The sequence below is a fragment of the Zophobas morio genome, unplaced genomic scaffold, assembly GCF_036711695.1.
Source record: "Zophobas morio isolate AGI-343-1 ecotype UQ-CSIRO unplaced genomic scaffold, CSIRO_AGI_Zmor_V1 ptg000007l, whole genome shotgun sequence".
In the NCBI taxonomy this organism is placed as follows: Eukaryota; Metazoa; Arthropoda; class Insecta; order Coleoptera; family Tenebrionidae; genus Zophobas; species Zophobas morio.
In genome coordinates this window covers 9,830,874-9,852,278 of record NW_026972112.1, presented here as the reverse complement: position 1 = coordinate 9,852,278, position 21,405 = coordinate 9,830,874, and the positions used below count along the sequence as shown (strand labels likewise).

The 21,405-nt window shown below is 35.7% G+C and overlaps 1 protein-coding gene across 29 annotated transcripts in view; it reads left to right on the top strand.

Moving 5' to 3' along the window:
• Window positions 1-21,405, top strand: part of LOC135124490 (microtubule-actin cross-linking factor 1) — a 158,559-nt gene that overhangs the window by 48,656 nt on the left and 88,498 nt on the right. For 14 of the 29 annotated variants that reach the window (XM_064049565.1, XM_064049563.1, XM_064049575.1 and 11 more), the window contains exon 1: window positions 9,731-9,946. The exons of 2 other annotated variants lie outside the window; for them this stretch is intronic. The gene's annotated coding sequence lies outside the window, so the exon portion shown is untranslated. Of the gene's footprint in view, window positions 1-9,728; window positions 9,947-21,405 lie in introns of those variants that run through there. 13 more of the 29 variants (XM_064049596.1, XM_064049595.1, XM_064049593.1 and 10 more) reach the window with 4 other exon arrangements.

The following is a 21,405-nucleotide window of genomic DNA, read 5'->3' as shown; positions in this document are numbered from 1 at the left end:
TGTTGAAATAACATTCTACAAATTTTTTTGTTCTGTATTTCCCATTTTATAATTTTTCAAATAAGCGAGAATAAATTTTTACCAATTTTTTTTTTGCGTTTTCGTTTGGGTTATATTCTACTAATACTGTACACTTCTCTTTCTTGTCCCTTTTTTTATGATGATTGACATTATTCTTTCTTTAATGAGTTTGGTTCACATATTTGATTTTCTCTTCTTTCACTTCTTTCACAATCGTTTACATCCCCGATTGTGTCATCTATTCCTATTTCTGTCCGACTCCTGTACTCTCCCATACTAGTTTTTTGGCTCGGTTTTTGAGTTTCCATGTTGTTGCCTCCTCTTTTAACCTTCTTTCATCTTCTCAATTCCATCCTTTTATGTTTATAATGAATTTTTGCTGTTGTATTTCGTTTTTTTTTCTTTGTTAGTTTGTGGTTGATAAATATTTCATCCTACGTTTTTAAGTTCATTTTGTTTTTCATAACGTTTTATTTTTCGTCTAAGTTCTCTTTTGTAATTTTTCGACCCTTTTGAACTTTTATTCCTACCTTTTGTTCAATGAAGTTTACTATTGTTCTTAATTTTCAAATCATTTCTGTTAGCTGCGTCTATTCGCAGCCTTGTCATTATGATGTTATTGCTTTTAATTTCCGTTTTCAATCTTCTTGTTGTCACTTTTTATTCTCTTCTTTTATTCTTTTATTTGATTAGTTTTAACTTTTTATGGTTTGTTGATTTTTATATTTTCTTCGTGTCTTTCTTTATCTCCATAAATTTCTCTTTAAATATTTATTTATTTTTTAAATTACTTTCATTATTATTGTTTTCTTCAAAAATCGTTGGGCGAACTATCAAAAATGGGTAAAACTAAAATTTTTTTATTCCTAACCGTGCAAACTCGCTGTGCCCTCGTCCGTTACTACGATTTTTTCAGTTCTTGATTTATTGAAATCGATCTGAATTATAACGCGTCCGCACACCTGATTTGCAAAAGCCAATAATAACCCGTCTCACTCCACCTAATCAATAGCTTTTAGCTAATAATATGATAAATAGCCTTCCAATAAAGCACGATACGCTAATCCGGCCAAAATTAGGGCACAGTAGGGTGTGTGAGAATTTTATGCACGCAGATGGTAAGTAAATTTTTTCTTCCATTCCATATGGATCATGGTCGTACGAAAACCCACCTGCAAGCCCACCACGTTTTCGTAGACTTCGAGTAAAGCCCACTCAAGTGAATTGTAGAAACATTCCAATCGTCGAAATGGAATATTTATGGAAATTTTTCCTGATAAAGAAAAATATGCGACTGTTTCTTGAGTGAGTAGATGGTATCTTGAGGACCTGTCAGGATGAATGTTTTAATTTGCGCCGGAATTGCCATTATCGGAGAAACGGACGATGGATGGTTAATGTTTTTGTAATGGTGGTGGCGTCTGATTGGCAATGTCGGTTTTACAACTTGATGGATCGCAATTTTTGCGACGGTGTTTTATGTGGAGGATAAAGTTTAGAGTGATGCGAGGAAGTGTGGCGCTTGCGACATCGTAAAATGAACATTCATCTGAATGATGTTGTTTTTCTCGTTTTTTTGTAATAATAATAATAATAATGATTTATTATCGTAAAGCATTTGCAATAAAAGATTAACAATGTATTACATATTGCTAATAAGTGTAAGATTCGCCCACACTCATTGCAAAATTTACCTAGCAACGAACCAAAGCTATTCAGACACTTAAAGAATTATTATTATAGCACAAAAATAAGTTGTTCGAAGGTGAAAAATAAGAATAATTGTGGTTCATATTTTTTACAAAAAAGTTTCATGGTTTTGAGTACAGCATTGGGGAACATTAATTTTGATTCCGCTGAAACATATTAGAACAGATTTATGAATACTAAACATCAAATCATTGGGTTAACACTGAATTTGTAACCAAGAAAGATGTTTTTCTTTGTAGAAGAATGGTTGTTCCTAAAAAACTGATAACGTATTTGAGTCGTAAAACTGCACCCATATTACAAATAGATACACATAATTATATAGTATTATTACAAAAAAAGTTGATAGTCACTTCCGCAAAACTCGACAGTTATAATTATCTGTGTCAGTAGTTCCACAGCCAACTGGTGCGAACACTCTGTATATGTTACCACTTCGTTCGCAGACATCTTCTTGTCAGCACGTTCAGCGACCCACTCGAGCAAAAACTGCACAAAATCCCACCTAGTCGGGCCAAATAAAAGCAACTGCAGCCAACAGACCAGAACTGAAAGAACCCAGATTCTTCCGCAACACTTCCACTACTAGCACACATTCCGTCCCCTTTATCGCGACATCCGTCTTCCAAATCGCCATTTTCAATTTTCTTGCTAATTTCCGTGAAACCAGACCACTGTTGGAACCAAAGCCTTTCTTTTCCCATATGGGACGCGAGAGTACCGTTGCTGGCACGCCGTACTCTTGTAATTCGGTCTCACATAAAGATGAGGCTTCTGCAGAGGACAACAACCTTGATGCACTGAGTCAATTCGTTGTGCAGTGGTTGAGGTTGACCAGGGTTACATAAATTAAAACCCTTAGTTGAGTTCGTTTAAATTGAGTGAGACGTGTGGGTAATTCGAGCATCGGCTAAAGTGATTTGGCTTCAGAGAATTTCAGCGTGGAAAGTTTAATGGGAGTTGGAAGTTTAATTGGAGGTGTCAGAGTTGGGTCGAAGTTTTAAGTAGATGAGGTGTCTTTTTTTGTGGTTAAAGATGTCGGTGGGTGGGTTTCTACTAGTGTTGACTGTGGAAAGCTTGAAAAATTGGAGGTTTTGGTTTATACATGTTCGTGCCTACTCGAGGTTGAAGGTGAACAAGAGGTATAGGTTGTTTGGTATAAATCATTGACAGATTTGTAAGAATCTATTGCGGAGGACAATGGTATTGAATAGAAGGTGAACTTGACGCCTTATTTCTTTTTACGAACCAGAAATCAAGTCATTCAAAGATAATTCTGGAAATAGAGACAGTTCTAATCTTTAATTATATTTCAAGCACTTTAGAAAACAAAAACTAAAGCGTAAGTAATAATCAATTAGGGTAGATGTGTTTATTTCTTTTTTTTCTTCAAAAATAGCCATATTTCGTTCATTTTTCGCAAATTTTATGAATTATTATGATCCTGGTTTAAAACTCTTTCAAAAATAAAATACCAGAAATTCCTAAGACCTTTCTAAATTCTTTCAAAAATAAAATACAAGGGATTCCTAAGATTCTTTCAAAGTCTTTTAAAAACAAAACAGAATGCCTATGCTATTAATATATAATTTTTTGTATATCCTTCAAGAGGCTTGTGGAATTGGCTAAAGAAATTTTGAGTTAAGCTTTGAAATTGCCATATTAAAACTTTGCTAAGACAAAATTAAGAGAAATTGTTATCATCTTTTTATGGAAAGTGCCATAAAAAATTCACAAAATAAATTAGTAAATTTTAATAAAAATTGTCATTATTTTGTTGCTAAATTTTGATAGTGTTCTTTACAACTGAAGCAAATTTTACAACAATTTTTCCTATGTTGCATAGGAATTATTTTCTAAGGTCATAAACTTTGTTTGACAGATAGGAATGTTGTTGAAGACACGATAACTGGAGGTCCTCCACTGTCTTCGAGAATGATCCATCGGAAGTTCAGTCGAAAACACAGCCGATTTCATAATGTTCCAGATTGTCCTTCAATTCTTCCTCATCTTTTCTATCAATCTTCTGTATATCCTCAAATTCTTCATCTTTTCCCCTTTTACTTGCCGAGCATAAACTCCAATCGAGTCCATCGGGCGATGTTTCATGACCCCCTAGGGTCTGAAAAAATAGGACTGCCGTTTCTCTCTGTCTGTCTGTCTATCTGCCTGTTTGCCGTCTGTCCGGATTTTATTAGACAAATAATTTCCGAAACTGTTGGACCGATTGTTGTCAAATTGTGTTTCAGATGTAAATGGTAAAACCTATTCCAAATTTGATTACTCATCCCCACCAACAACATGCTAACATCCCCTCAAAATTTTCTACAATAAACTACCTAAATTTCATAAAATAATACTACACTTTATGAATCTCCCTGTTTTTGTTTATTATTATTTTAATTGTTATTGTTCAAGCCTTCTGTAGCGGGACGGTCTGCTTTACATCTGAAACGTATGGGGTTCGATTCCGCGTTTCCAATTTTTTTTTTATTAAATCAAGAAAATCATAATTGTGATAATAACAGCTCCTCACCCCAAATAATAATCTGATCGTTTTGCTCCATTGTACCTTAATTAATCAGTCCGCTCCTCTGTTTTGAGGAGAAAAAATCAATTTCATTTTCTTTCAACACATATGCATGCCGCTGAATGTTATCTGAACGTGCTAATAGTCGAATTCTGTTGAAATATAAACATAAACAACCCAAGTTAAGCATGTTACCAATAAATTCTGACTATTAATACATTTTCTATTTTTCCTTGTTTGTACACTGCGATGTCGTTTTTTTTCCACTTCACTGCGATTTATATACATACCATTTTTCTAACTTTATGGGATCATAATCCTTCGATTTTTCGATTTTTCAATTTTTGTTTTTTCAGGGTTTTGATTTTTCAGTTTTTCAGATTTTTTGCATTTTCGATTTCTGGATTTTTCAATTTTTCGATATTACTATTTTTCTTCCATTTTTCAATTTATCGATATTTCAATTTTGGGGTTTTTACTATTTCTATTCTTTATTTTTTCGATTTTTCGACTTTCTGATTTTTCGATTTCTCGATTTCTTCTCCTTCGATTTTTAAAAGTTTTTAGTTTTCGATTTTTCAATTTTTGATTTTTCAGTTTTTCGATTTCTTGGTTTCTCGATACGAAAAAACATTGAGAAACCAAGATTTGATTGTTCAATTTCCCGAACTTCCGATTTTTCAGTTTTTTGATTTGTCGATTTATCGATTTTTTTTATTTCAAAATTTTTTTGTTTCAAATTTTTCCAATTTCTAAGTTTTCGATTTTTCGCTTTTGGACTATTTCAATTTCTGTATGTACTAGTTTTGGAATTTTTCGATGTTTCGATTTTTCGGTTTTCGATTTTTAGATTTTTCGATTTTTCAGTTTTTCGAGGTTTACTTTATTTCAGTTTTGGAATTTTTTCAAATTCTCGGTTTTTCAGTTTTTCTATTCCTCCAGTTTTTCAATGTTTGGATTTCCCGATTTTTCAATTCTTCAATTTTTCAATGTTTTAATTTTTCAGCTTTTCATATTTTAAGATTTTTCGATTTCTCAATTTTTCAGTTCTTCAGTATTTCTGTTTTTGAATTTTTCAAATGCCTGATTTTTCTATATGTATTAAATTTTTTGATTTTTAAGTTTTTCGATTTTTCAATTTTTCGATTTCTCCTAGATTTGTAGAGGTTTCGATATTTCAATCTTTCAATTGTTCAAGTTCTTATTTTTCGAATGTTTTTGATTTTTCAGTTTTTCAGATTTTTTGCCTTATCGATTTCTGGATTGTTCAATTTTTCCATGTCTAATTTTTTGATGTTTCAATTTTGGGATTCTTCAATTTTTCGATATTTCAATTTTGCGATTCTTTAATTTCTCGATTCTTCAAATTTTCGATGTCTCGATTTTTTCATATTTCAATTTCTCAAATTCCCGATGTTTCAGTTTTGCGATTTTTCAGTTTTTCGATTTTTAAAGTTTTCAATTTTTCAATTTTTGACATTTCTAAATTTTCGATTTTTTGATTTCTCAATTTCTCGATTAATCGATTGTGTTTTCTTTAATTGTCGATTTCTCGATTGATTTTTCACGTTATGATTTTAAATTTTTCGATTTTTCCATTTCTCGACTTTTCAGTGTTTCGTTTTCTCGATTTTTTTGACTTTTTAGTGTTCAGTCATTCAATTTTTCGACTTTTCAATTTTGCTTTGTCTGGTTTTTGATTTTTCAGTTTTTCGATTTTTTAAATTTCTGCTTTTTCCACTTCGATTTTCCAACTTAAATTTTTCCTTTATATTTTGCCTTTTTTTCTTAATATAAATTATTGAATTATATTATATTGAACAGCACGATACTCACAAACATGTTTTTAATTTCTTGTAAAGAAATAAGTGTTTTGCAGTTAAGCTCCGCCCCCTTGGTTCACGGCGAATAAAAAAAATCATCACAATTGAGATAGGGCGGGTGGGTGGGCTTAAATTTTGCCTTTTTGTTTCAATCTGTGTAGACTTATTTTCACAACATTTCCTTGCAGAATGTACCATTTTAACCATGTTTTAAGTTTCTTGTTGTGAAAAGATTACAACGTATATTAAGAAAAAAAGGCAAAATGTACTAAATGTTAATAACTTTCAGGGATCTTTTTGACGACATTCTTCAACTGCTTTATACGATTTTCTTGACAAACTTCAAGGTTTTCAAGCATGCTGGGGTCTTTCATAAAATTGACTCTTCGTTTTCAGTTCCATGCACATTATTTTAACAGCTTTATTTTTTCTGTTTGTGATTATGACTGTTGTTGAACTTTTCTTAATTAAAGTTGTCATTTCTAGATCATACAGTGCGTTCACAAATAGTAAATTGCTCTTCAAATGCATTTTTTGTGCGTTCTTATGTTTTTTCAAGACCCTTAAAACATCTGCTGGCGTTTTTTACTAATCGATTTGTTATTGGTTGTGCAAGTGTTGTAAAGTGTTAGAAATGCTGTTTACCGTTCAGCACGTGTTTGATAGCACTTGAATGCAAATATAATTCTATAGAATTACTAGGGGACTCATTTATCATACACTTCTTAAGGTTTGCGTGAGCTGCAAATCAAGTTCCACCTTGTTCGTTATGGTTCCTTCCACTTCTGGGCTTGGATTTGTTCTATTGTTTAGTGTATAGGAACTGTTTCTGTTTTTATAATTTACAACTTACGCCTCATTCGTCCAGATAACTTTGCCTTTGGTTGGTCGCAGCAAGAAAGTTTATTGTTTCCATTTTTTAAAAGTAGAAATTTTGATGTTATTTATTGGTAGACTGCTAGACGAGTTGCATTACGACTACTTTTATCACTCCAGCAGACTTTAATTCAAGTCATGACATTTTGGAGATCCAATAATGAACAGAAGAAATGCAGAACTTATGGCCACCGCGATGTTGCGATTTGACTCCTCTGGATTTTTTGTTTTGCATCAACAATTCCATTTTTTAAACGCCTGTTGTTAATTTAAATGAACTTCTCTCACGATTTATTAAAAATGTGGTGTAATAAACAACTGCATGTGCAACTTTATTCCTAATTTCTAGATTAAAGTGTTAGTTTTAAAAGGTTCAAACCCATCAAATTGCTCAATAAATGCACGAACCATAAAAGTTCAAATTCATTATTAATGATTTATGAACCGAGTGCACCGTAAATTTCCGAGCTCCACCACATGTAAAAACCTAACCTCGTCCAATCTACGCCCATTCAAGAAACGAAACAAAAACACGGGATTAAACAAACCCCGAGCCGGAATAACTGTACAGTGTTTATTTTGTTAAATGCAAACTGAAAGCCCAACTACATCCCATAAAGACCGCCTTCACAGAGTAAACTAGACTTTTATTATGTAAACAGCAACCCTTTGATGAAGCGGGGAAGCAATAAGCTTCATTCCGCCTCGAAAAACTTGCATCAATATCCAACGTTTTACCACACAAGCACTCATCTCAAATTAATAACAGTAATATCTAGGCGAATGCTGCTATTAAGCACTTATCCTAATACGAATGTTTATTAGTTTATTCATAGCAAAAACCAAATTAGCGAAAACATATGTTTTTATAGATTTATGATGTGTGTTTTATGCAAATGCTCAAACAAAAAATCAAACATTTTATGGCGCCAAATTGTTTTTTGAGAGGATTTACATAAGCGAATTGGTCTTTTATGGTTGGATGTACGTCGGATTGCGGCCTCGCGAAGGATTACTAGAATGCAAATCATTGGAAGCAAGCCGAAGGCTTGGACCATTCGTTCGGAACACAAAGATGTAGATGCACGTCTTAAATCATGCAGATGATGATGGATTTAGTGTTAACGGCTACTGATGAAAATTGGAGTTTATAAATAGCTAGTCGACGAGTTGATTGAGGGAGCATCATTGAATCGGGTCGTTTTTAACGAACTTTACATTGTTGTTTTGTCGTTGGTTTGTTTATTTATAGCAGCCGCTTAGATATCACTTGCTCGTCAAAGCGGTTGTGTACCTTTATAGTATTGAACGCAAGTGCTATGTACCTTGTCACGCTTCCGTATTGTCATAAATGATTATTTCGAAATAATCGTCATAATAATTGAAGCTATTTTTGTACCTATGTAATACCTTTTCTTTGGATTTCGAATTCTATTCCCGGGTTTATTACGACGTATTGTTTCCAAGAAATAAGCTTTCATCTAGTTTATATAATTGATTTATTATTTCTTCCGGCTGTAACTTTGATTGATGGTGGGATAATGATAGCACTATCTGACAATACAAATAAAAAACCTATTACGGTATAGTAAGATTTACAGCAGAGTGGCAATTAATACTATATTGTTGAATACATGCGAACTGTGACGGTATGTCGGTTAATCTTCTAAACTGGAAAATGTAGCCAACATATTTTTCGAAAAAAAAAAAAAAAAACACAACCGTTTTTTGTGTATTTCATACCTGCTGGATCTTCACGGTAGTTCAAAATGTGCCCGAAAAACGCTCGAGGGAATATAGTAGGTATATAGAACATGATTTGGCAAATTCAGACATTATGAAACAAACCCCGGTATTTTTCCCATGATTCACTCTGACCACTTGCATTTTCCAGAGAAATAAAAGCCATTTATTTCTAAAAATAGCGAAAATGTCTACATTAGTATTTGTTTTATTACTGATCTCAGAAGTTCTTTGTATGTTTGTGTTTGTATTTGCGAGTCTTATTATAAAAATGAAATTCCGTACTGACATGTTCCGGAAATATCTATGGTCAAAACGAGCTACAAACAAATTAAATAAAGAAAATATTCTAAACTTTCAAGACTTAAAAATGGTCGTGTATATAGTTGTTATAAATAAAGAATTAAGGAAGATTTATCTGTCATTGCAAAAAAATGACAAGGGGTATGGGATATCCACTTCTTCTAAAGAACACCTGTAGAGTAGAAAAGACATTTCTACTACTATACATCATTCTACTTCCTTCACAAGAACAGAACTTTTTCTTGGTCTTAAAATTTACCTTAAACAACTACCTAAACATCTGCACTAAGTATCTTCCTTCTGTGACCATCAAAATCTTCCAATAACATCAGGTAAAACGTGACAGTCAACGCGTCTCCAATCGAAAACTCACTGAACCACAACTTCCTTGTTACTGATAATCTTATATCACAAGTAATGACCATTGGAATTTCCAAACCCTTGTACCTTGCTTTTCCTCTTCGCCACGATGACCTCTTAACTCCTCGTCCCCTAAACAAAGAATCTCCGCAAAAACCAAACCCACAGCTCTTTCATCTCTCCAACCTCATCCACGTGTCTTCCTCCCGCCTCTTCCGCGACCCGCAGAACCCCGTCCGAAATACTCAACATCCAACCCATCATCATCGCGTTCCGACCGCATTCGCTATTATATAAGCCGCGCATGCGCCCGCTGGACCGCCAGGTGCTAGTCAACTCCGAGCCGCACCGCGACGAACATGTACTTTTATCTACGTGGGCACCGACCGACTTGACAATCGAGCGTCGCAAGCGCCCGCCGCGACAGAGTGCCATGCCCCCGTGCGTCCGTGTGTTGTGTGTGTGTCGTGTCAGCCCCCGAAATCAGTCGTGCCTTTTTGCTCGCGTTGAGGTTAGGTCCGCTGGTGCTGACCTCTGATTGGCACGGATCCGGCGACTCCGGCGGCATGCAAATGCAGAGGTGAGGTATGCAGAGCCGGTTGACCTTGAACGCGCTGAGGTGCTTTCGGCCGCCGCGGAACAGGACGGGGCCGCGAGCAGCGCCCTGGGGAGAGCCGGGGATTTTTTGACGTTTCGTAGTGAACTCTTGATGGTTTTTCTTGTTGTTGTTATAAACAGAAAGAACGATGCGGTGCCAAGGATGCTATAGTAAATGGTTGCAATAACCGGGGTAACAACACTGACTCCTGTGGGACACGAATAACTTTTAACCTAGAAGTTGTATCCTTGGCATATAATTTACGTGGTTTTGGAAAAGCCTCGAAGTATATCTTAATTCAACTAAAGCCTACTTAACTTTTAATAGTCGGAAACGTTTGGAACCTTTGCTAAAATACTTGTATTGCGTTATAGTTGACATAAATTGTCAGACATGCAGTCCCATTGTCAGACAACAGTTTGTGAAACATTGTAATCACATACATATTTGGTGCTTTATATCAACTTCCGGGGTTCTTTAAGGATCAAATTTAGGTCTGTTACTTTTCGTACTTTTTACTAGTGATATAATGAATGTAATATCCTGCAACAAATTACTTTACTTTCTTTATAGAACGTGTACATATTTCGGTAACGTCTCAGTTTTGATCTTACTATTATTTGGTTTCCAATTTATAATGGTTATATTTTTGTTCTAAAGTCTACAACGTGAATATTTATTATTATTTTTTAATTTTTTTTCTATTGTACTCAAAACACATATATTTGTGAGTATTTTAACAATATCGCCAGCCGACGTGCCTTGTATGTAGACTCTTTTCGTGCTGTCTCAGATCTTGTTTCGTAATACGTATGGAAATTAATCAGATATATTTATAGTTTTAGTTGAATACTATTAGCATTAAAATTTATGATTTTCTATAATTGGATTTTGTTTTGTATTTATCTATGTGAAATGTAGACTAGGATGGGGCTATGAGGTGTGCCTTGAGGGAGTCGCTAATTATGACAGTAAGTGTAATCTGTCTATCGGAGGCCAATGCGGATAATTCGAGAAAAAATGCTAATTAGGAGGAGTAGCGAATTAATAATTCTATCGATTAATTAACGTGGAGGTTTTTTGCTGTAGCCTTGTGCGCTTGGTTCGCGGATATGGGATGGGTTATGGTGATACTGTTTTGTTTTACCGTTTACTGTTTTTCCCGCTTTTCTGGATGCAGTCATTTTTGTTATCTTCTTAGATAACTTGCTCGTTATCATTATTGGAATCAGAGGTTTGTGTACAATTTGTTTGTATTAACTTATCATTTGAATTCTGGTGGAGTGTTTATAAAAGATTGTGCAGCTGGTTGAATTTTTGGCTTGAAGATCAAGGATTGATTGTAGTGCTTTTTTTAGATATTACTAATCCGGTAGTAATGCTATTATTGTATAGTGGAGTACTAATATATATTTTTCCTTAAAAGTACATTATTTGTGTTCTGGCGAGTAATATAAGGATCCTGACGTTGCACGATGTGAAAGCGAGATTTAGAAACAATGAATTTTTGATATCATAATCCTGTAGATACAAAAATTATGAAGATAAGCAATACTAGCTGAACACTAGTAGGTAGTTTTTAGAATGTAGAGAGCTGTACTTATACCGCAGTTCGGAACACAGAAAACTTAAAAAATATATATAAATAAATTACGAATAAAATCCATAGAAAGTATATTTCTTTCAGTAGTTAATGAAAGTCCATTTATTGAACATTAATGCAAAATAAAACACCTCCAGTTGTACTATTCTGGAGTTAATAACAAAAAATTGAATCCAATGTCAAAATGGCGACCTCTAAACCACATTCCGTCCGATGCAGTAGTTCATTTCTGGTTATTGAGCCCACGATTTTCGCAGTAATACTGTCACATTCGATCTGAATTCTCTCCTTTAGGTCTTTTGCGTGTCCAAAAGGTTATAAATGCACCCTTTCTTTGACTACTCTCACAAAAAATATTCTAGGGTCGTGATATCAGAGATCAGAGCATCAAGCCAAACCACCTCCTATGAAATGTTTGATTTCAATAATTTGTTTGCGTCTTTTGCAGTGGTGCACCATCTTGCCGAAGTTGTCTTATACCTTATAGTAGTGAAATATTTCTAAGGAGCAAGGGTTTTTCTGGAGTTAGTGGAATTTAACATTTAAATGAAATCTAATCTAATCTCTTTATATTGTATTTATTTAGCGCTATGAATCTGTCAATCGAAGCGTGAACCTATATTTCCAGATTATTATCACTTTCTGGATTTTCAGCTTAAATGCACTGAATGATGTCAGACTTTCTTCAAATGTTTGAGAAATATCCGTCTCGATAAATATTTTTATAATGCGATGATTTCCAGGAAAAAGTAAATAAGTACACTGTATGTATGTAAACATGTTGTTTGCAAATTATTTTAGAAATATCGAGGTTGCTTCGTTATAAAAATTGTTTTAGAGTTCAAAGTGCAGTATTTTTCCGAGTAAAATTATTTTGTAATCCCTTCGGATTACCCCAAATGAGATTTTTTAAGGTTAATTCACATGAAACAGATTCGGGATATTTATAATCATCATTGTTGCGAGAATGCACTGGTTTGGCACACACAATTTGGTTGGCAACACGACACTAAATAACATTTGGTCACTGTCGATCGATGCTGAGGCCCTCCGAAACGTGTGCCCTGTGTAACCTCGAACGTCGTCAATTGTTTGATTTGTGACAGTAGATGCTCTCTGGATGTGGGTTTTGAATTTGGAATTGTGATTACTAATATATCACTTTTATCCTCATTATCGTCAATAGTGATGTTGATTGATTCTCGACAGCACCAAGCGCCGGCTGTCCTCATCACACTATAAGTGGGCCGTGAATAATAACAAAGTAATAAATGTCAGATTGATCCTTACTTCATGAATAAATAATCTCAACTTGCGCTTCATCAATAAATTAATTTATTACTTTCTTGTTTCGGTTTTGTGTCCACGACTGTCAGTAATTTTTTTATTCACAGTTACTGTTTGCCAAATATTTCGCAACTCTTTCCCCGTGAGAACACAACCGACTTCTTTCCATTAGTCACCATCTGCCCCAATTCCGACTTTCTTTGTAAACCCGTTTCGATTTTAAAGTGGCCATTTGTGAACAAAGCTTTTGTAGCAACACTTTTATCCATTTTCGAATGCTAATAACCCGAACAATGCGTTCGGAGCGGTCCCGTTTCGCTATTTCTCATCCCGTTAGAAAATCAGATCGCTCGAAACGAACCACACTGTCTACACGTTTACGTAATGCAAATAACTCTGTGTACGCACTCCAATTATTTAAATATTTGACGTGGTGGCAATAAAGATAATTCGCCTAATACCACCCGTACTGCATCCAGACCAAAAACCACTCCTCGTATTTATCCACATCTCCTATAATTAACTCGTATTTACATTTACAAATAAGATAACTCGTCCAGCACGACTTTATTAAGCGAGCGGCTAATGCTTGTTTATTGGAGCGTCCAGGGGCGACTCGTTGGGGAATACTCAAATAGCGTGAAAATGGTTGACCAAAAAACACTTGTATACGGTTTGGGTTTTTAACTATTCGTAATAGAGAATCTAAAGCGTAAAAAATAAAGTACTCGTAATAGTCGGTTGATGGCCTAACGTTTTCGAAAAAGAGAGTTTGAGAAAATTGAAGCTTTCGAGAAAACGAAGAAAGCGAAATGCCGGATTGGTAGAAATGATTAATTAAAACGTCTGTGTCTCAAAGAAGTTCCAGAAACTTTTATTCAGGAAATGCGACTAACGTTGGTATGTCAACACGAACTGTAAATACCATGTGCTTTTTTTAAAAGCTTTAAATTCTCCTAAATTTTTGGCCGAGTATACGACAGAACAATCCTAAGTATGTGATTGTTGTTGTGTCACAGTAAAACGACCCCCCTTCACAGCCCATCTTTTTTTATGTTAATTTAATGCGGTAAATTGATGAATTTTATAAAAAATGAAAGTGTGCAAACACAAACTTTCAACTAGAAGCATAATAAATTAAAGTTAATATTCAAACAATTAAGTAAATCAGAACAATTAAGTAAATCAGACATTTCGTATTTGGGAATAATTTCCAAATTGGATTGGTATTTCTGACCCTTGGTCAGTTTGACGTAATATTTTTTTTATTAATTATAATTTAGAAAGTCATCTTTGGGTAGAATGTTTCTTAAATATCTATTAAAATTTGGAAAAAAAATGTATTCAAAAGTGCCTTGAAGTATATCTTTAGATGCGGGTAAACTAATCAAACTCGTGGACTTAATTTCTTCAGAAAGTTAAATTCTGATTTGTCCAAATGTTTTGCGTAACACTTTATTGAAAAAATTATTGGGAAGATGTTCGAGAGCTCAAAAACGAAAATGTTCATCCGGCTCGAAGGACCAAATTTATTGTGCAATATTCAACCGTCTCGAACTATCCAAACTGGGCGTGCGCTTGAATTTAAAGCGAAGGACCAACTGATGTGTGATGATTAAAAAATTAACTGCTTCCACCTTTTATTTTATATCTTTTGCGTCAAAGGTGTTGACAATAAAACTCCCCGTTCTTATTGACCCTCAATTTCGTACAACCCTTTGCCGCAAATTGTAAAAATCTTGCGACTGCTTTTTGTGAGCAACAGATTTCAAATGGCCCCCCAAAAAGTCTATAGGCCATAAGTGTGGTCGATTTAGGGGATGTTCTATTGGACTTCTGTGGTCAATCCATTGACTTGGAGATATTTCGTTTACAACATAATTTAAACGTAAAATTTCGGTGTGTGCAGGCTACTGGTTAGTCATTTTTCTTCTCCCTACAGATTTTTTTGAAATTTTCTGACTAATTTTTGGAAGCTTCTAGAGAAGGATCTTGAAATTATTCAAACCCTGATGTCCGTTGCCTAATTTTTTCATTATTATTGTCTATATTGCTAGATAATAATTTTTTGTTTAGTCCCGCCCCTGCAACTCTAGTGGCCTCCACGATTCGCCGCTGCCGCTTTCCATAAAACATGAAAAATTTCAATAAATTAGAGAGCGCCCGCTCGAATTAGAAATTTCTGGGTGGCGATTCCGTAACAATTTCCAGTAATTGTGTTTTTGTGATCGTCGCAATAATGCGCCTCTCCTCGAATTCGCCAATTATCCCATTACTTTTATTCGTTTTAAATTGTGAAAAAATGTCCACGTACGTTCAGTTTGTTGTTCTGCAGCGGGCGTGAGAATGTGGGGCACGAAGGTGGTGATCCCGAGAGTGAAGAGCTGGAGGAACGCCACAAGGCCGCAGCGTAAGTTTTAATTAGCGGATTTTATTGTCTCGGATTGTGCTAATATTTGAGCTGAGGCGATGGCAAATATTTTGGGAGGTCGCAGCGTCACCGTCGAAAATAATATTAAAATAATACATTTGCAATGCTAAGGAGAGGATGCGACCTATTAAAGCAGGTGCTAAAAGTGTGGTGAAGTGGGGAGGTGATGGGTTTTTTAATGAGAGGAAGTGCTCGTCATATAAAACGTCGAAAACATAAAGCGCTGAAAGAAGTACATAGATCGGTACTTTATTGGTGGTGGTACTAGCTGTAAGAAATAACACACAGATATTTTATTCGTTTCCTGTAACCCGATACTATTCATGCGAGAAATGCCTGAAATTCCAACAAAACCTCCAAGAATCCGCCAGCTGATAAATCTTCGTCGTACCCGAAGTACCTTGAAAAAACAAGCGACAAACAAATTAGCAAATCACCGTTCAATCGCATCATCTTTGAATCATTCACCTTGCTGTGCAATTTTCCACACAAACACGTGCCCAACAATTATTCTTATTATTTTATTTTCATTGCGTGAGGGGCCTGTTTAACAGGTACAAACATTGCCATCCAAACTCCCTCAAAGTAATACCCTCCACAAAATAGACTAAGAAACACCAACAAAGTAAAAGTATTTTTCGAGAAATTATTGCTTTGTTGCACGTTTGAAAATTTGCTGTTGGAAATATGTATTTTTAATAGTTCCGTAATGGATTATATCCAGTTTACAGAATGGCAGACAGAAGACTTGTAATACATATGTTGACGACGTAATTGTCCTTATCGTGGTACTATCAGCGAATTGAAATAATTCATCTTTAAATAAACTCCCAGAAAGATAGTTCACGTACTAGAAAATAAGAAACGGTCCCAGTATGGAGCCCTGGGGTACTCCATGAATAATAATTTTCTTTTTGGAGTAGGTACGGTCTTTTAAGATAGCTGCCGTCTTCAAATATAACACTCACTTTTTGGCTGCTATTGTTCAAATACCAAACATTTCCATCGTACATGGTAATACTCAACTCATTTTAGCTTCAATAATCAGAATTGTAGATTATAATTCACATACGTCAGTAAAGAATTGTTTCGAAGCAGTTCTGCTTCTGTTTGACTTCAACAAAATCACTTCTCGGAAATGATGTGGAAAAATGGTAGCTGAATAAATTATTATTGCAGTACCATATTATACCTGTAAAAGCTTAATCGGCAAGTATTATATTTAATGTTTCCTTGTAATTGGGTGTAAACTTGTTAGGAATAAATCTATATTATTATTGTTATTTAGGGTTATTTCCGCCTTACGTAACCCAACAAGTGCACCATTTTCAAAATCTCAATTCTCGTCCTACGTCGTCTTTCCACACATCCACGTAGGCCGCAGAACTAGTTTCAGAGAGTGAAACCGAAACTTTCGTTGTTACGTGGTACTCTTCGTGTGCCATAACGCGACCATCAGCATATAAATGACCCAGCCCGATTTGGGCAGATTTATCGATTCGTCTCCCATAATCCCATTGACAGCGTTGCTCAAACTCTAGTGGCTGGTACTCCAAAGGTACCACTTTCGATCGTGCGATACACTTCTCAAATGAGGTTATCCGAGCTGTTAGAGGTGGCGCTTGCAGAAGCCGGAGATAACAAGTGCACGACGAGGTGGCCAGGCGTGGGTACCGCACCAACCTCTGCCCACGGTACCATAGCCCCGGCGCTCCATGTAGGGAAACGGTGCGAACCCGATATGTGGCAATAAACAACGCCACGTCACGCGTTGTTGTTTTTTTGCAAAAAGATGAATTGCATGTCTGGTCTGGAGAGGAAGAGGCGATCGTGCGTGCAGAGATCACTTAGAGTCCCGCAAAAAGCTCGGAGTACCACGAGAATCAATTACTGTTATGGTTGCGTCAACGTAACCTCGGATTGTGGGGTCGCTATTGCCCAATGTTGGATCCATTGTGCGATTAATTGAAAATAATTCGTGGGTATGTGGGTTAAGTCTGGGTTCTTATGGAAAGGAAGTACTTAAGCATGTTCTGAAGTTAATGGCAAGGAACTGGTGGCGTTTTAATTCGAGGATCGATCTAAATTGGTTTTAGTGTTGTATGGCTGTAATTTCTCTTAATGCACTCGATGGTTTCTCCGAGTTTCACTTTTTTGTTCTTGGGTGCTTTGTAAGGTTTTTTGGAGGGTTTGTGTTTTTTAGGTTCGGTGATGTATGGACTTTCTCTTTGATGTGAAGCGTTCCCAAGGTTTCTGGTGATTTCGGTAAATTGGTATAATCATGGCGGTAGAGGCGATTTTGAGGTGCAATACGCGGTTGTTGCTTAAGAGTACTGTCGTTTATTTTTAATTATGATGGCAATAATAAAAAAAAAAAAATCAAGTGGAGAGAGAAATAGTTTTCTGCTTCCATCCTCTGGCTGTAAATTACGGAAAAAGCATCCATTTCTATCCGGTGTTTATTATATTATTTCACGATTAGTTCTTTTTTTATCTATTATTATATTAGACCCTTATTTTTTGGAATTAAAATTAATTCCTGGAGTGTCATTAAGTGTGGAAATGGAAAATTTTCCTAGTTTTTACTACAGATCCTCCACCTGATTTTTCATATCCTTGCATCATTCTAATCTCTAGAGAATATTTTTCATATTTTTCACCCACCAAGGAATTCCTAACTCGCTGCTATTTCAACATGGATAGATTCGCAGCAACATTATTAATGACTATAAAAGATCAAACATGCCATTAACACAATTCAGTCTTCAGCAATTCTGGTCCTGTGCCACCCCTCTATGTTGATTTGGTCGGCAGCAAATTGATCGTTAGTCGTTAGTGTGCAGTGTAGCATTTTAAAACAAATCCAACAGAGATCAAAAGTCAAAAGTTAGAAAATATCAGTTTGGAAAGAAGCAACTTCAGGCCATAACTAAAAACACCGCGGCTTCATGAAGTGGCTTAGGTGACTGTTTAGTCACGGCTCATGTCCGTATCTAAAATCTGTAGTAGAAAAACGGAAATCGCTATACGATACAAAAAATAAACAGAACTTGTCCATAAATTCTGGTATTAAGTGTGGCTCTGGTACTCCATGTTTGTTAATTATTTTGTCACCTCGTTACCCCAGTTTTACACACTTTCGTAGAATTGTAGAAATTGTCAATCAATAAGCAGTACGTATACTACTGTATTTACACGGGTTAGAAATGTCAATTGTCAAAGGTCAATTTGACAATTCACAGCCTAATTATTTGGACCTCATCCACTGAAGGTTCATGATCGCGACAGAATTGATGCGTTCGCTAAAATTTGGAGCTTTCTTCTCGCATTCCATATTGTTTCCAAAGCCAAGAATCCATCTCGTTTGACAAAGACAATACACCTGCAATTTCTGCCACGAACGAGCTCATTCCGTAGCTGTCGCCGTCAATTAGTCACTCCCCAAAGACCTCAAAACCAGTCCAATCAATTAACTTTTCACCTTCTTTGCTCAAAATTCGTCATCCAAATCGTCACTTTCGCGAACCCGTCAATTAACCGCACACCGATCCGACCATTTGCGGCCCGTGACGCAACAATCCAGCTTCTATATTTTATTATTATTTAGTGAATGATAATTAGCACACGTCCTACACGGTATGACGTAAAACCATATTAAAGAAAGTAAGAATATTAACACCAAATGCAAAACTGACCAGATACAGTTGCTTCATTAGCGGGGGCGTATTTACATTGCTGGTATTTAAAACCACCCGTAGGTGTGAGTTTTCTGAATGGGGATTTGGTAATACCACAACCGCCCATGCCGCTCACCGACACTGGCACCCAAGAATGCGATTTTTCCAGCAGATGCAGCCGCCGTCTAATTGCATTAATTAAATTATCGTTATTACGCGCAGCGCACACGGGCAGCCGCCCACCTGTTGATCGAACCGCCATTAATATTAATGCTGGAATGGAATAGGAAAAACCTTCGCTGCGTACACATGTCGACAATTGCCTTTTTAGGTCGCATTGAGCGTTCCGAGAAGACTTGGTCAATCTTCTTACATTTATCTAAATTGGTAGGTTGCAGCACATTAATGGCAAATTAAGAATGCAGACGGACGTCACTGATTTTATGGCGTCGCGAAAATGAGCGTGTTTATGCTGGATGGTGCAATAAAGTTTTAATTGGTCGGAGTTTGGCGGCGGCGAAGACTCGGGAAGAAAGTCTGGTGATTGACGGAACTGGAGGCTTGAGGATGGACGGAGTGCGAAACAGACGGCTTTCTAATTTATTGGTGCGGTTTTATCGGGGCATAGAGAGCTTAATCGTGTTGTGATGTTAGCCATAAGGAGGTTGTGTAAAAAAAATGAAAATGGAAAAAGTTTTATTTATTCCACTTATCGTTCTTTTAATTCTGTGCACTTAAACAACGCTTATAGAGTAGTTCTAAGCCTGAAATGAATAGTATCGCTCAAGGAGCTATTTCACTACCTCTTAGGAAAATCGTCGCAATGAAAAACGAAGATTGAAAGAAACCCATACGCCGTCTATGGATTCTAGTATGTACGGCAATGATGACTCATTGTCGGTGACGGCGGCCGGAGAAAAGCCAATCTAGATGGGCAATCTAGAAATACCTCGACTGTGGAACTTCTAGAAAGGAAGCATGGCTTTAAATAGAGGCTACCTTCGGGAACGATTATGATTCAGCCAGTTCAGTCCACGAGAATATAGTAAAGTTGCGCCGGATTTATTTGGTACATAATCGCAACCAGTCGTGTAAATTTGAGTTATTGAGAAATAGATTGCTGATTTTCACCGTAACAATATGTTTGGAATTTTTCAAAATCTAGTATTTAAAATTTTGCGGTTTTTGATATACATTGTTTTACAGTTTCTAATATTGATATGAAGTGAAAATTTTTTCGAAATTTTAACATTTATTTTTGGGTTTTAAAGTTCAAATGTTTCAGTACTGATGTTCTAGGATCTAGGCACATTTTGGTGTTTTAATTTATTAAAATAAGGATAAGGTGGCATTCCCTTATCCTTTCACATTTATCATTTTGTAAGTTAACTACACATTAGGCTTTTAGAAAATAAATGTAATTCTGTGACGAAATCATGTTCAGGATTTTTTTAAAATCATTTTTCAAACTTCTTAATGAAAATGTAGACCTTTATGCCCTTTTTGGCAATCTTTTGTAAGAACGTACTTTAAATGCTCTACCAGTAAAAAAATAATTATTTCAGCAGTTACTTTGGACCACAAAAGTTGTAAAATTAGTCGAAGCTTACTTCGACAGATCTTCCCTTATTGAAGTAGATTTCAACAAATCCTGCGTCTTTGAAAAATTATAAAATTTGAATTTGCGATTTTTGTTTTGTGATAACCTCTATAAATTAATTAAAAACTATTAAACTATTAAAAAATAAAGTAATTAAAAACTAGCAGAGTAAATAACATTCCCACAAGTGAAATAGATTGTTATGAAATAGGCCCATACGCCGCCCCGGTACGACGCCTATGGGTTTTCTAGTATGCACGACGATGCGCGGTTGGAACTCGTCATGAGTGACGGCGACGTTCGAGTAAATAAAAGCTGGATGCAATGCCGGAAGTCTCGATGGCGGACTCCAGAACAACGTCGAAGGCGGCGATTTCGAACTCTCTAGAAAAACGCATGGCGGTTTAAATAGAGACCACCGTCGGGAGTCGAGTCAGTCATTGAGTCAAATCCATCCCTAGCGAGTCGGAATTATTCTATACATAATCGCTGCACAGTTAAGAAATAAATTGTCGAGTTTTATCCATGTCGTTTATAAATTAATTGTTTCAAGTAGATGGGAAAAATGTATTCCCAATTCGACTGTTTATGTTTGTACTTCGAAAGAATTCGATCATTAGCACGTTCAGATAACAATCAGCTGCAGCATTTGTGTTAAAAGAAAATGAAATTTCTTGATTTTGTATCCTCCACAGAAAGAAACGAACTAATTAATTAAATACTCGACTTATAGATTTTTTTCCATAAATAGACAAATTTTGATTAACGATTTCGATAATCTTATAATGTTTGCAAGATTTCGCAGCAGAATATTCTACAATTTCAAAGAAAATTGTAAAATGT